A 15,883-nucleotide genomic window follows, 5' to 3' on the forward strand; every position below is an offset into this window, starting at 1 on the left:
ATATGATTACTACACAGGATAAACCAGGTTATACTTTACTTACCTACTAGATGTTTGTCCATATGATTACTACACAGGATAAACCAGGTTATACTTTACTGACCTACTAGATGTTTGTCCATATGATTACTACACAGGATAAACCAGGTTATACTTTACTTACCCACTAGATGTTTGTCCATATGATTACTACACAGGATAAACCAGGTTATACTTTACTTACATACTAGATGTTTGTCCATATGATTACTACAAAGGATTAACCAGGTTATACTTTACTTACCCACTAGATGTTTGTCCATATGATTACTACACAGGATAAACCAGGTTATACTTTACTTACCTACTAGATGTTTGTCCATATGATTACTACACAGGATAAACCAGGTTATACTTTACTGACCTACTAGATGTTTGTCCATATGATTACTACACAGGATAACCCAGGTTATACTTTACTTACCTACTAGATGTTTGTCCATATGATTACTACACAGGATAAACCAGGTTATACTTTATTTACCTACTAGATGTTTGCCCATATAATTACTACACCGGATAAACCAGGTTATACTTTACTTACCCACTAGATGTTTGTCCATATGATTACTACACCGGATAAACCAGGTTATACTTTACTTACCCACTAGATGTTTGTCCATATGATTACTACACCGGATAAACCAGGTTATACTTTATTTACCTACTAGATGTTTGTCCATATGATTACTACACCGGATAAACCAGGTTATACTTTACTTACCCACTAGATGTTTGTCCATATGATTACTACACAGGATAAACCAGGTTATACTTTACTTACCTACTAGATGTTTGCCCATATGATTACTACACAGGATAAATCAGGATATACTTTACTTACCCACTAGATGTTTGTCCATATGATTACTACACCGGATAAACCAGGTTATACTTTATTTACCTACTAGATGTTTGTCCATATGATTACTACACAGGATAAACCAGGTTATACTTTATTTACCTACTAGATGTTTGTCCATATGATTACTACAAAGGATTAACCAGGTTATACTTTACTTACCCACTAGATGTTTGTCCATATGATTACTACACAGGATAAACCAGGTTATACTTTACTTACCTACTAGATGTTTGTCCATATGATTACTACACAGGATAAACCAGGTTATACTTTACTGACCTACTAGATGTTTGTCCATATGATTACTACACAGGATAACCCAGGTTATACTTTACTTACCTACTAGATGTTTGTCCATATGATTACTACACAGGATAAACCAGGTTATACTTTATTTACCTACTAGATGTTTGCCCATATAATTACTACACCGGATAAACCAGGTTATACTTTACTTACCCACTAGATGTTTGTCCATATGATTACTACACCGGATAAACCAGGTTATACTTTACTTACCCACTAGATGTTTGTCCATATGATTACTACACCGGATAAACCAGGTTATACTTTATTTACCTACTAGATGTTTGTCCATATGATTACTACACCGGATAAACCAGGTTATACTTTACTTACCCACTAGATGTTTGTCCATATGATTACTACACAGGATAAACCAGGTTATACTTTACTTACCTACTAGATGTTTGCCCATATGATTACTACACAGGATAAATCAGGATATACTTTACTTACCCACTAGATGTTTGTCCATATGATTACTACACCGGATAAACCAGGTTATACTTTATTTACCTACTAGATGTTTGTCCATATGATTACTACACAGGATAAACCAGGTTATACTTTATTTACCTACTAGATGTTTGTCCATATGATTACTACAAAGGATTAACCAGGTTATACTTTACTTACCCACTAGATGTTTGTCAATATGATTACTACACAGGATAAACCAGGTTATACTTTACTTTCCTACTAGATGTTTGTCCATATGATTACTACACAGGATAAACCAGGTTATACTTTACTTACCCACTAGATGTTTGTCCATATGATTACTACACAGGATAAACCAGGTTATACTTTATTTACCTACTAGATGTTTGCCCATATGATTACTACACCGGATAAACCAGGTTATACTTTACTTACCCACTAGATGTTTGTCCCAATGATTACTACACAGGAAAAACCAGGTTATACTTTACTTACCTACTAGATGTTTGTCCATATGATTACTACACAGGATAAACCAGGTTATACTTTACTTACCTACTAGATGTTTGTCCATATGATTACTACACAGGATAAACCAGGTTATACTTTACTTACCTACTAGATGTTTGTCAATATGATTACTACACCGGATAAACCAGGTTAGACTTTATTTACCTACTAAATGTTTGTCCATATGATTACTACACAGGATAAACCAGGTTATACTTTACTTACCTACTAGATGTTTGTCCATATGATTACTACACTGGACAAACCAGGTTATACTTTATTTACCTACTAAATGTTTGTCCATATGATTACTACACAGGATAAACCAGGTTATACTTTATTTACCTACTAGATGTTTGCCCATATAATTACTACACCGGATAAACCAGGTTATACTTTACTTACCCACTAGATGTTTGTCCATATGATTACTACACCGGATAAACCAGGTTATACTTTACTTACCCACTAGATGTTTGTCCATATGATTACTACACCGGATAAACCAGGTTATACTTTATTTACCTACTAGATGTTTGTCCATATGATTACTACACCGGATAAACCAGGTTATACTTTACTTACCCACTAGATGTTTGTCCATATGATTACTACACAGGATAAACCAGGTTATACTTTACTTACCTACTAGATGTTTGCCCATATGATTACTACACAGGATAAATCAGGATATACTTTACTTACCCACTAGATGTTTGTCCATATGATTACTACACCGGATAAACCAGGTTATACTTTATTTACCTACTAGATGTTTGTCCATATGATTACTACACAGGATAAACCAGGTTATACTTTATTTACCTACTAGATGTTTGTCCATATGATTACTACAAAGGATTAACCAGGTTATACTTTACTTACCCACTAGATGTTTGTCCATATGATTACTACACAGGATAAACCAGGTTATACTTTACTTACCTACTAGATGTTTGCCCATATGATTACTACACCGGATAAATCAGGATATACTTTACTTACCCACTAGATGTTTGTCCATATGATTACTACACCGGATAAACCAGGTTATACTTTATTTACCTACTAGATGTTTGTCCATATGATTACTACACAGGATAAACCAGGTTATACTTTATTTACCTACTAGATGTTTGTCCATATGATTACTACAAAGGATTAACCAGGTTATACTTTACTTACCCACTAGATGTTTGTCCATATGATTACTACACAGGATAAACCAGGTTATACTTTACTTTCCTACTAGATGTTTGTCCATATGATTACTACACCGGATAAACCAGGTTATACTTTACTTACCCACTAGATGTTTGTCCATATGATTACTACACAGGATAAACCAGGTTATACTTTACTTACCTACTAGATGTTTGCCCATATGATTACTACACCGGATAAATCAGGATATACTTTACTTACCCACTAGATGTTTGTCCATATGATTACTACACCGGATAAACCAGGTTATACTTTATTTACCTACTAGATGTTTGTCCATATGATTACTACACAGGATAAACCAGGTTATACTTTATTTACCTACTAGATGTTTGTCCATATGATTACTACAAAGGATTAACCAGGTTATACTTTACTTACCCACTAGATGTTTGTCCATATGATTACTACACAGGATAAACCAGGTTATACTTTACTTTCCTACTAGATGTTTGTCCATATGATTACTACACAGGATAAACCAGGTTATACTTTACTTACCCACTAGATGTTTGTCCATATGATTACTACACAGGATAAACCAGGTTATACTTTATTTACCTACTAGATGTTTGCCCATATGATTACTACACCGGATAAACCAGGTTATACTTTACTTACCCACTAGATGTTTGTCCGAATGATTACTACACAGGAAAAACCAGGTTATACTTTACTTACCTACTAGATGTTTGTCCATATGATTACTACACAGGATAAACCAGGTTATACTTTACTTACCTACTAGATGTTTGTCCATATGATTACTACACAGGATAAACCAGGTTATACTTTACTTACCTACTAGATGTTTGTCAATATGATTACTACACCGGATAAACCAGGTTAGACTTTATTTACCTACTAAATGTTTGTCCATATGATTACTACACAGGATAAACCAGGTTATACTTTACTTACCTACTAGATGTTTGTCTATATGATTACTACACCGGACAAACCAGGTTATACTTTATTTACCTACTAAATGTTTGTCCATATGATTACTACACCGGATAAACCAGGTTAAACTATATTTACCTACTTGATGTTTGTCCATATGATTACTACACAGGATAAACCAGGTTATACTTTATTTACCTACTAGATGTTTGTCCATATGATTACTACAAAGGATTAACCAGGTTATACTTTACTTACCCACTAGATGTGTGTCCATATGATTACTACACAGGATAAACCAGGTTATACTTTACTTTCCTACTAGATGTTTGTCCATATGATTACTACACAGGATAAACCAGGTTATACTTTACTTACCACCTAGATGTTTGTCCATATGATTACTACACAGGATAAACCAGGTTATACTTTACTTACCTACTAGATGTTTGTCAATATGATTACTACACCGGATAAACCAGGTTATACTTTATTTACCTACTAATTGTTTGTCCATATGATTACTACACAGGATAAACCAGGTTATACTTTATTGACCTACTAGATGTTTGCCCATATGATTACTACACCGGATAAACCAGGTTATACTTTACTTACCTACTAGATGTTTGTCCATATGATTACTACACAGGATAAACCAGGTAATACTTTACTTACCTACTAGATGTTTGTCCATATGATTACTACACAGGATAAACCAGGTTATACTTTACTGACCTACTAGATGTTTGTCCATATGATTACTACACAGCATAAACCAGGTTATACTTTACTTAGCCACTAGATGTTTGTCCATATGATTACTACACAGGATAAACCAGGTTATACTTTATTTACGTACTAGATGTTTGCCCATATGATTACTACACAGGATAAACCAGGTTATACTTTATTGACCTACTAGATGTTTGTCCATATGATTACTACAAAGGATTAACCAGGTTATACTTTACTTACCCACTAGATGTTTGTCCATATGATTACTACACCGGATAAACCAGGTTATACTTTACTTACCCACTAGATGTTTGTCCATATGATTACTACACAGGATAAACCAGGTTATACTTTACTTACCTACTAGATGTTTGTCCATATGATTACTACAAAGGATTAACCAGGTTATACTTTACTTACCCACTAGATGTTTGTCCATATGATTACTACACAGGATAAACCAGGTTATACTTTACTTACCTACTAGATGTTTGTCCATATGATTACTACACAGGATAAACCAGGTTATACTTTACTGACCTACTAGATGTTTGTCCATATGATTACTACACAGGATAAACCAGGTTATACTTTACTTACCCACTAGATGTTTGTCCATATGATTACTACACAGGATAAACCAGGTTATACTTTACTTACATACTAGATGTTTGTCCATATGATTACTACAAAGGATAAACCAGGTTATACTTTATTTACCTACTAATTGTTTGTCCATATGATTACTACACAGGATAAACCAGGTTATACTTTATTGACCTACTAGATGTTTGCCCATATGATTACTACACCGGATAAACCAGGTTATACTTTACTTACCTACTAGATGTTTGTCCATATGATTACTACACAGGATAAACCAGGTAATACTTTACTTACCTACTAGATGTTTGTCCATATGATTACTACACAGGATAAACCAGGTTATACTTTACTGACCTACTAGATGTTTGTCCATATGATTACTACACAGCATAAACCAGGTTATACTTTACTTTGCCACTAGATGTTTGTCCATATGATTACTACACAGGATAAACCAGGTTATACTTTATTTACGTACTAGATGTTTGCCCATATGATTACTACACAGGATAAACCAGGTTATACTTTATTGACCTACTAGATGTTTGTCCATATGATTACTACAAAGGATTAACCAGGTTATACTTTACTTACCCACTAGATGTTTGTCCATATGATTACTACACCGGATAAACCAGGTTATACTTTACTTACCCACTAGATGTTTGTCCATATGATTACTACACAGGATAAACCAGGTTATACATTACTTACCTACTAGATGTTTGTCCATATGATTACTACAAAGGATTAACCAGGTTATACTTTACTTACCCACTAGATGTTTGTCCATATGATTACTACACAGGATAAACCAGGTTATACTTTACTTACCTACTAGATGTTTGTCCATATGATTACTACACAGGATAAACCAGGTTATACTTTACTGACCTACTAGATGTTTGTCCATATGATTACTACACAGGATAAACCAGGTTATACTTTACTTACCCACTAGATGTTTGTCCATATGATTACTACACAGGATAAACCAGGTTATACTTTACTTACATACTAGATGTTTGTCCATATGATTACTACAAAGGATTAACCAGGTTATACTTTACTTACCCACTAGATGTTTGTCCATATGATTACTACACAGGATAAACCAGGTTATACTTTACTTACCTACTAGATGTTTGTCCATATGATTACTACACCGGATAAACCAGGTTATACTTTACTGACCTACTAGATGTTTGTCCATATGATTACTACACAGGATAACCCAGGTTATACTTTACTTACCTACTAGATGTTTGTCCATATGATTACTACACAGGATAAACCAGGTTATACTTTATTTACCTACTAGATGTTTGCCCATATAATTACTACACCGGATAAACCAGGTTATACTTTACTTACCCACTAGATGTTTGTCCATATGATTACTACACCGGATAAACCAGGTTATACTTTACTTACCCACTAGATGTTTGTCCATATGATTACTACACCGGATAAACCAGGTTATACTTTATTTACCTACTAGATGTTTGTCCATATGATTACTACACCGGATAAACCAGGTTATACTTTACTTACCCACTAGATGTTTGTCCATATGATTACTACACAGGATAAACCAGGTTATACTTTACTTACCTACTAGATGTTTGCCCATATGATTACTACACAGGATAAATCAGGATATACTTTACTTACCCACTAGATGTTTGTCCATATGATTACTACACCGGATAAACCAGGTTATACTTTATTTACCTACTAGATGTTTGTCCATATGATTACTACACAGGATAAACCAGGTTATACTTTATTTACCTACTAGATGTTTGTCCATATGATTACTACAAAGGATTAACCAGGTTATACTTTACTTACCCACTAGATGTTTGTCCATATGATTACTACACAGGATAAACCAGGTTATACTTTACTTACCTACTAGATGTTTGTCCATATGATTACTACACAGGATAAACCAGGTTATACTTTACTGACCTACTAGATGTTTGTCCATATGATTACTACACAGGATAACCCAGGTTATACTTTACTTACCTACTAGATGTTTGTCCATATGATTACTACACAGGATAAACCAGGTTATACTTTATTTACCTACTAGATGTTTGCCCATATAATTACTACACCGGATAAACCAGGTTATACTTTACTTACCCACTAGATGTTTGTCCATATGATTACTACACCGGATAAACCAGGTTATACTTTACTTACCCACTAGATGTTTGTCCATATGATTACTACACCGGATAAACCAGGTTATACTTTATTTACCTACTAGATGTTTGTCCATATGATTACTACACCGGATAAACCAGGTTATACTTTACTTACCCACTAGATGTTTGTCCATATGATTACTACACAGGATAAACCAGGTTATACTTTACTTACCTACTAGATGTTTGCCCATATGATTACTACACAGGATAAATCAGGATATACTTTACTTACCCACTAGATGTTTGTCCATATGATTACTACACCGGATAAACCAGGTTATACTTTATTTACCTACTAGATGTTTGTCCATATGATTACTACACAGGATAAACCAGGTTATACTTTATTTACCTACTAGATGTTTGTCCATATGATTACTACAAAGGATTAACCAGGTTATACTTTACTTACCCACTAGATGTTTGTCAATATGATTACTACACAGGATAAACCAGGTTATACTTTACTTTCCTACTAGATGTTTGTCCATATGATTACTACACAGGATAAACCAGGTTATACTTTACTTACCCACTAGATGTTTGTCCATATGATTACTACACAGGATAAACCAGGTTATACTTTATTTACCTACTAGATGTTTGCCCATATGATTACTACACCGGATAAACCAGGTTATACTTTACTTACCCACTAGATGTTTGTCCCAATGATTACTACACAGGAAAAACCAGGTTATACTTTACTTACCTACTAGATGTTTGTCCATATGATTACTACACAGGATAAACCAGGTTATACTTTACTTACCTACTAGATGTTTGTCCATATGATTACTACACAGGATAAACCAGGTTATACTTTACTTACCTACTAGATGTTTGTCAATATGATTACTACACCGGATAAACCAGGTTAGACTTTATTTACCTACTAAATGTTTGTCCATATGATTACTACACAGGATAAACCAGGTTATACTTTACTTACCTACTAGATGTTTGTCCATATGATTACTACACTGGACAAACCAGGTTATACTTTATTTACCTACTAAATGTTTGTCCATATGATTACTACACCGGATAAACCAGGTTATACTTTATTTACCTACTAGATGTTTGTCCATATGATTACTACACAGGATAAACCAGGTTATACTTTATTTACCTACTAGATGTTTGTCCATATGATTACTACAAAGGATTAACCAGGTTATACTTTACTTACCCACTAGATGTGTGTCCATATGATTACTACACAGGATAAACCAGGTTATACTTTACTTACCCACTAGATGTTTGTCCATATGATTACTACACAGGATAAACCAGGTTATACATTACTTACCTACTAGATGTTTGTCCATATGATTACTACAAAGGATTAACCAGGTTATACTTTACTTACCCACTAGATGTTTGTCCATATGATTACTACACAGGATAAACCAGGTTATACTTTACTTACCTACTAGATGTTTGTCCATATGATTACTACACAGGATAAACCAGGTTATACTTTACTGACCTACTAGATGTTTGTCCATATGATTACTACACAGGATAAACCAGGTTATACTTTACTTACCCACTAGATGTTTGTCCATATGATTACTACACAGGATAAACCAGGTTATACTTTACTTACATACTAGATGTTTGTCCATATGATTACTACAAAGGATTAACCAGGTTATACTTTACTTACCCACTAGATGTTTGTCCATATGATTACTACACAGGATAAACCAGGTTATACTTTACTTACCTACTAGATGTTTGTCCATATGATTACTACACAGGATAAACCAGGTTATACTTTACTGACCTACTAGATGTTTGTCCATATGATTACTACACAGGATAACCCAGGTTATACTTTACTTACCTACTAGATGTTTGTCCATATGATTACTACACAGGATAAACCAGGTTATACTTTATTTACCTACTAGATGTTTGCCCATATAATTACTACACCGGATAAACCAGGTTATACTTTACTTACCCACTAGATGTTTGTCCATATGATTACTACACCGGATAAACCAGGTTATACTTTACTTACCCACTAGATGTTTGTCCATATGATTACTACACCGGATAAACCAGGTTATACTTTATTTACCTACTAGATGTTTGTCCATATGATTACTACACCGGATAAACCAGGTTATACTTTACTTACCCACTAGATGTTTGTCCATATGATTACTACACAGGATAAACCAGGTTATACTTTACTTACCTACTAGATGTTTGCCCATATGATTACTACACAGGATAAATCAGGATATACTTTACTTACCCACTAGATGTTTGTCCATATGATTACTACACCGGATAAACCAGGTTATACTTTATTTACCTACTAGATGTTTGTCCATATGATTACTACACAGGATAAACCAGGTTATACTTTATTTACCTACTAGATGTTTGTCCATATGATTACTACAAAGGATTAACCAGGTTATACTTTACTTACCCACTAGATGTTTGTCCATATGATTACTACACAGGATAAACCAGGTTATACTTTACTTACCTACTAGATGTTTGTCCATATGATTACTACACAGGATAAACCAGGTTATACTTTACTGACCTACTAGATGTTTGTCCATATGATTACTACACAGGATAACCCAGGTTATACTTTACTTACCTACTAGATGTTTGTCCATATGATTACTACACAGGATAAACCAGGTTATACTTTATTTACCTACTAGATGTTTGCCCATATAATTACTACACCGGATAAACCAGGTTATACTTTACTTACCCACTAGATGTTTGTCCATATGATTACTACACCGGATAAACCAGGTTATACTTTACTTACCCACTAGATGTTTGTCCATATGATTACTACACCGGATAAACCAGGTTATACTTTATTTACCTACTAGATGTTTGTCCATATGATTACTACACCGGATAAACCAGGTTATACTTTACTTACCCACTAGATGTTTGTCCATATGATTACTACACAGGATAAACCAGGTTATACTTTACTTACCTACTAGATGTTTGCCCATATGATTACTACACAGGATAAATCAGGATATACTTTACTTACCCACTAGATGTTTGTCCATATGATTACTACACCGGATAAACCAGGTTATACTTTATTTACCTACTAGATGTTTGTCCATATGATTACTACACAGGATAAACCAGGTTATACTTTATTTACCTACTAGATGTTTGTCCATATGATTACTACAAAGGATTAACCAGGTTATACTTTACTTACCCACTAGATGTTTGTCAATATGATTACTACACAGGATAAACCAGGTTATACTTTACTTTCCTACTAGATGTTTGTCCATATGATTACTACACAGGATAAACCAGGTTATACTTTACTTACCCACTAGATGTTTGTCCATATGATTACTACACAGGATAAACCAGGTTATACTTTATTTACCTACTAGATGTTTGCCCATATGATTACTACACCGGATAAACCAGGTTATACTTTACTTACCCACTAGATGTTTGTCCCAATGATTACTACACAGGAAAAACCAGGTTATACTTTACTTACCTACTAGATGTTTGTCCATATGATTACTACACAGGATAAACCAGGTTATACTTTACTTACCTACTAGATGTTTGTCCATATGATTACTACACAGGATAAACCAGGTTATACTTTACTTACCTACTAGATGTTTGTCAATATGATTACTACACCGGATAAACCAGGTTAGACTTTATTTACCTACTAAATGTTTGTCCATATGATTACTACACAGGATAAACCAGGTTATACTTTACTTACCTACTAGATGTTTGTCCATATGATTACTACACTGGACAAACCAGGTTATACTTTATTTACCTACTAAATGTTTGTCCATATGATTACTACACCGGATAAACCAGGTTATACTTTATTTACCTACTAGATGTTTGTCCATATGATTACTACACAGGATAAACCAGGTTATACTTTATTTACCTACTAGATGTTTGTCCATATGATTACTACAAAGGATTAACCAGGTTATACTTTACTTACCCACTAGATGTGTGTCCATATGATTACTACACAGGATAAACCAGGTTATACTTTACTTTCCTACTAGATGTTTGTACATATGATTACTACACAGGATAAACCAGGTTATACTTTACTTACCTGCTAGATGTTTGTCCATATGATTACTACACAGGATAAACCAGGTTATACTTTACTTACCTACTAGATGTTTGTCAATATGATTACTACACCGGATAAACCAGGTTATACTTTATTTACCTTCTAGATGTTTGTCCATATGATTACTACACAGGATAAACCAGGTTATACTTTATTGACCTACTAGATGTTTGCCCATATGATTACTACACCGGATAAACCAGGTTATACTTTACTTACCTACTAGATGTTTGTCCATATGATTACTACACAGGATAAACCAGGTTATACTTTACTTACCTACTAGATGTTTGTCCATATGATTACTACACAGGATAAACCAGGTTATACTTTACTGACCTACTAGATGTTTGTCCATATGATTACTACACAGCATAAACCAGGTTATACTTTACTTAGCCACTAGATGTGTGTCCATATGATTACTACACAGGATAAACCAGGTTATACTTTATTTACGTACTAGATGTTTGCCCATATGATTACTACACAGGATAAACCAGGTTATACTTTATTGACCTAATAGATGTTTGTCCATATGATTACTACAAAGGATTAACCAGGTTATACTTTACTTACCCACTAGATGTTTGTCCATATGATTACTACACAGGATAAACCAGGTTATACTTTACTTACCTACTAGATGTTTGTCCATATGATTACTACACAGGATAAACCAGGTTATACTTTACTTACCCACTAGATGTTTGTCCATATGATTACTACACCGGATAAACCAGGTTATACTTTACTTACCCACTAGATGTTTGTCCATATGATTACTACACAGGATAAACCAGGTTATACTTTACTTACCTACTAGATGTTTGTCCATATGATTACTACAAAGGATTAACCAGGTTATACTTTACTTACCCACTAGATGTTTGTCCATATGATTACTACACAGGATAAACCAGGTTATACTTTACTTACCTACTAGATGTTTGTCCATATGATTACTACACAGGATAAACCAGGTTATACTTTACTGACCTACTAGATGTTTGTCCATATGATTACTACACAGGATAACCCAGGTTATACTTTACTTACCTACTAGATGTTTGTCCATATGATTACTACACAGGATAAACCAGGTTATACTTTATTTACCTACTAGATGTTTGCCCATATAATTACTACACCGGATAAACCAGGTTATACTTTACTTACCCAGTAGATGTTTGTCCATATGATTACTACACCGGATAAACCAGGTTATACTTTACTTACCCACTAGATGTTTGTCCATATGATTACTACACCGGATAAACCAGGTTATACTTTATTTACCTACTAGATGTTTGTCCGTATGATTACTACACCGGATAAACCAGGTTATACTTTACTTACCCACTAGATGTTTGTCCATATGATTACTACACAGGATAAACCAGGTTATACTTTACTTACCTACTAGATGTTTGCCCATATGATTACTACACCGGATAAATCAGGATATACTTTACTTACCCACTAGATGTTTGTCCATATGATTACTACACCGGATAAACCAGGTTATACTTTATTTACCTACTAGATGTTTGTCCATATGATTACTACACAGGATAAACCAGGTTATACTTTATTTACCTACTAGATGTTTGTCCATATGATTACTACAAAGGATTAACCAGGTTATACTTTACTTACCCACTAGATGTTTGTCCATATGATTACTACACAGGATAAACCAGGTTATACTTTACTTTCCTACTAGATGTTTGTCCATATGATTACTACACAGGATAAACCAGGTTATACTTTACTTACCCACTAGATGTTTGTCCATATGATTACTACACAGGATAAACCAGGTTATACTTTATTTACCTACTAGATGTTTGCCCATATGATTACTACACCGGATAAACCAGGTTATACTTTACTTACCCACTAGATGTTTGTCCCAATGATTACTACACAGGAAAAACCAGGTTATACTTTACTTACCTACTAGATGTTTGTCCATATGATTACTACACAGGATAAACCAGGTTATACTTTACTTACCTACTAGATGTTTGTCCATATGATTACTACACAGGATAAACCAGGTTATACTTTACTTACCTACTAGATGTTTGTCAATATGATTACTACACCGGATAAACCAGGTTAGACTTTATTTACCTACTAAATGTTTGTCCATATGATTACTACACAGGATAAACCAGGTTATACTTTACTTACCTACTAGATGTTTGTCCATATGATTACTACACCGGACAAACCAGGTTATACTTTATTTACCTACTAAATGTTTGTCCATATGATTACTACACCGGATAAACCAGGTTATACTTTATTTACCTACTAGATGTTTGTCCATATGATTACTACACAGGATAAACCAGGTTATACTTTATTTACCTACTAGATGTTTGTCCATATGATTACTACAAAGGATTAACCAGGTTATACTTTACTTACCCACTAGATGTGTGTCCATATGATTACTACACAGGATAAACCAGGTTATACTTTACTTTCCTACTAGATGTTTGTCCATATGATTACTACACAGGATAAACCAGGTTATACTTTACTTACCTGCTAGATGTTTGTCCATATGATTACTACACAGGATAAACCAGGTTATACTTTACTTACCTACTAGATGTTTGTCAATATGATTACTACACCGGATAAACAGGGTTATACTTTATTTACCTACTAGATGTTTGTCCATATGATTACTACACAGGATAAACCAGGTTATACTTTATTGACCTACTAGATGTTTGCCCATATGATTACTACACCGGATAAACCAGGTTATACTTTACTTACCTACTAGATGTTTGTCCATATGATTACTACACAGGATAAACCAGGTTATACTTTACTTACCTACTAGATGTTTGTCCATATGATTACTACACAGGATAAACCAGGTTATACTTTACTGACCTACTAGATGTTTGTCCATATGATTACTACACAGCATAAACCAGGTTATACTTTACTTAGCCACTAGATGTTTGTCCATATGATTACTACACAGGATAAACCAGGTTATACTTTATTTACCTACTAGATGTTTGCCCATATGATTACTACACCGGATAAACCAGGTTATACTTTACTTACCTACTAGATGTTTGTCCATATGATTACTACACAGGATAAACCAGGTTGTACTTTACTTACCTACTAGATGTTTGTCCATATGTTTACTACCCAGGATAAACCAGGTTATACTTTACTTACCTACTAGATGTTTGTCCATATGATTACTACACCGGATAAACCAGGTTATACTTTACTTACCTACTAGATGTTTGTCCATATGATTACTACACAGGATAAACCAGGTTGTACTTTACTTACCTACTAGATGTTTGTCCATATGTTTACTACCCAGGATAAACCAGGTTATACTTTACTTACCTACTAGATGTTTGTCCATATGATTACTACACCGGATAAACAAGGTTATACTTTAATTACCTACTAGATGTTTGTCCATATGATTACTACACCGGATAAACCAGGTTATACTTTACTTAGCCACTAGACGTTTGTCCATATGATTACTACACAGGATAAACCAGGTTATACTTTACTTACCTACTAGATGTTTGTCCATATGATTACTACACCGGATAAACAAGGTTATACTTTACTTACCTACTAGATGTTTGCCCATATGATTACTACACCGGATAAACCAGGTTATACTTTATTTACCTACTATATGTTTGTCCATATGATTACTACACAGGATAAAGCAGGTTATACTTTACTTACCTACTAGATGTTTGTCCATATGATTACTACACCGGATAAACCAGGTTATACTTTACTTACCCACTAGATGTTTGTCCATATGATTACTACACAGGATAAACCAGGTTATACTTTACTTAC

Source organism: Coregonus lavaretus, assembly GCF_964263955.1.
Source record: "Coregonus lavaretus genome assembly, chromosome: 29".
Taxonomy (NCBI): Eukaryota; Metazoa; Chordata; class Actinopteri; order Salmoniformes; family Salmonidae; genus Coregonus; species Coregonus lavaretus.